The sequence below is a fragment of the Asparagus officinalis genome, chromosome 1, assembly GCF_001876935.1.
Source record: "Asparagus officinalis chromosome 1, Aspof.V1, whole genome shotgun sequence".
Classification (NCBI taxonomy): domain Eukaryota; kingdom Viridiplantae; phylum Streptophyta; class Magnoliopsida; order Asparagales; family Asparagaceae; genus Asparagus; species Asparagus officinalis.
In genome coordinates this window covers 127,878,129-127,881,108 of record NC_033794.1, presented here as the reverse complement: position 1 = coordinate 127,881,108, position 2,980 = coordinate 127,878,129, and the positions used below count along the sequence as shown (strand labels likewise).

Here is a 2,980-nt window from a genome sequence, read left to right as displayed (position 1 = left end):
TTTTGGCGTCCACCAAAACTTAGATTATCAACAATCGTCACAATGCAACTCCATGCAAGTTCTGATTCATCGCATTATCATGCGGAACAGACTACCATGTCGGTATCCTAAACAATGTACATGGCTCATTAGTCTCATCGCATCACAATGCATAACCTAAGTGCGGAACGGACACCAAATAGGTATCCTAGAAATACGGCTCACAAGCCTCATCGCACCCTAGTGCGGAACGGACTGCTAGATTAAGAAGATCAAAATCCTTAGCTTCTTCCATTGTTAACAGTGTGTAAAAAACAAGTTTCTTCTTCCTCTATTATTCCAACATTCAGATCATAGCCTTCGCCTTCAGAAATCGTAGGATAGAGTACAGTGGCTACTATAACCAAGTTGAGATATTTGAAAATGGGGACAGCGAGGACCGTTCTTTCGAGAAACAAGACTCGTAATCTAAAGTTGAAGCTGCCAGGGGAAGTAATCCTTGTCGAAGACCCACAAGAACCCAAGGGGTTTCAAATTGAAAAGATTCTTCAAAACGTCCGAAGGCAAACCAAAGTTTTAGACAGCTTGAAGCAAAATGGGGTGTCTAGCAGGTATTCGCCCGAACTAATTTCCTTGGGTCTAAATATTGCATCCAGGCCCATGCACAGAACCAAGCCAAGGAGAACGGCGTGAACATCACAATATCCATGGTGTGGTACTCCCCTTGTTGTGATCTCTCCATCGAGAGTGAAGCTCTCTCGTGTATCGTTACCAAATTTGGTCCTTTATCCACCGAAGAAGCCCTTGGACGTTGTAGAGACATTTTACCGGCACTACCACATATTTGCTCTAACGCAACAGTTCTAGTGCAACGTTTATGACCGTTGTGCTAGGTATCTATGGGGGCGGTTTTACAACGCTTTGACAACGGTTTACAAAAACCGCTTCGCTAGGCCCAATAATTTTGATTTGGGCCGATTTTATAGGCTGGTTTGGGCTTAACACTGAAACGAAATCTCTTTTTTTTTCTCACTGCTTTACCAAATATCCCTCTTTCTCTCTCACTCAACTCATCACCCCTTTCTAAAATCTCCCTCTTCGTTCGCTCTGAGAGATCGCCATGGCCGAAATTCGTCGATCTCATCGCTTAACTCGTCGCTAATCTCTTCGCCGTTTTTCGATCTCATCGTCTCCGATCTCAACTCTGATTTCGTCGTCGATCTCGTAACTAATCTCTTCGTCGAGCTGCTGGTCTCGTCTCCGATCTCATCTCCGATATAGGTCGTCGAGCTCGCAGCTAATCCGTCTCCGATCTCACTCTCCTTTGGACTCTCAGGTACCTCGTTCCTTTTATTTCTGATTTCTACAGTTTCTTCCCCTTTCTATTAGGGAAATTGTTTAGTTGTTGATGGCCTTTTATCTCGCAGTAGCTTACTAATCAGTTTATCTCGCAGCTAATCCGTCTCCGATCTCATCTCCGACCATTTCTCGCAGGCACAAGACGAGATTACATATTGGACAGCTAGTGAAAGATACATCAGCAAAGCTTAAACAAGGTAGTGAAAACGATCACCGTGTTGAAGTTAGCGTGAGTCTTTTACAACAAACTCCTTTCAGTAACGATTTTTTTTTGGTATTTTGCTTTTAGCGTTTTTGCAGTGCTTTGAGAACTCTGTCCTCAGTATTTTACAACAAACTTGTATTAGTCATGCATTATCTGCTAATTCACCGACAGCCAGAGTGAGAGATTGTTGGGATGGAAGTTGGGGGAGGTTGTTTTTGCTTGGCACGGCAAGGGGGGCTCATGACTGTTGATCACCACTATGATTAGTGTTTAATTTGTTGTTGTGTAGATAGGGGATTAGGATTTGATTATATGGGGTTTTTTGTGGGGGGGATTAGTTGTGAAGAGAGGGGGTGTTTTTGTTTTGAATTTTTGTATCGCTGATGATGACTTAGTTTTGATTATTAAAGGGTGCCATGGTGAGAAGAATGAAAAGATTTGCTCAACTTGGTACTTATCAAGAGGAGAGAACTGATGTATACTAAAGTTGTTTTGTGGGTTTGATCATGTTCAGTTCTGTTTTTTTTTTAAATTGGGTTTCTGTTCAAGCAAAGTTTTCAGGCCTTGATTTCATTGATGCGTAGGCAGTTTTTTTACTCGGTTTGTTAGCAGTTATTGTCTTCCTCTACTCAATGTATTCAGATCATCTTCATTAAGTTTGTAACGCATGCGATTGTGATTCTTATTAGGGAGATACAATTTCAGATACGTTACAAATGAATAACAACTGATCTAAATCCCTACTACTTCCCTCACACAATCTCTTCAGTAACTCTAATAAGAGAGGGACAACAAAATAAGCCTCGAGTTCTACCAGATCACAAAAGCGAACAAAATAACGGGGACACAACAAAATAAGCCTTTGAGTTCTACAAGATCACAAAAGCAAACAAAGTCTCAACATGATTATATGCAGAGAACCCATCCTTCCCCGCATTATTTTTTTCACGGGTAAATGAAGCATATAAGCACGAAACATGACACATAATGACACACAACAGATCCTTAAAGCAATGAAGCATATAAACTGTTGCTAGTTTCATTCATGTTTTTGTTAATCCTTCCACTCATGCAATGTTGTGTTCATAAATTTCTTTACTTTCACTACTAATGTGACTTATATGATGTTTAAATTCCAGTGAGCAAGAAAAATAAGAAAGAGAGCTACCAAGAAGAGTTAGAAGAGCGTTTAATCTCGTTGATTACATCATTATTTGGTAAGAAGGTAACTTAACTTGTTTCTTAAAAGCGTTATGATATTATTCTTATAGCAATGTACCATGACTATGCTTCTAACTGTTAAAGTGTTGAATGCACTTATGTCTTTAGTAGTTATTATATTATTATTTTGTAGGATATTCACAACAATGTGTAGGCGTATAAAATTGCCTATAGGTCCCTTAGCACAGCTCGACGCCGATTTAACAAACGGACCAC

At 40.2% G+C, this 2,980-nt stretch overlaps 1 long non-coding RNA gene across 2 annotated transcripts; it reads left to right on the top strand.

The window, feature by feature from the left end:
* LOC109841210 lies at positions 876 to 2,805 on the top strand. Of its 2 annotated transcripts, none has more exons than XR_002247217.1 (3): positions 876 to 1,315; positions 1,434 to 1,567; positions 2,683 to 2,805. It is a non-coding gene; the product is annotated as an uncharacterized LOC109841210 (long non-coding RNA). The 2 variants fall into 2 exon arrangements; XR_002247207.1 differs by having other exon boundaries at positions 1,434 to 1,535; positions 2,683 to 2,802.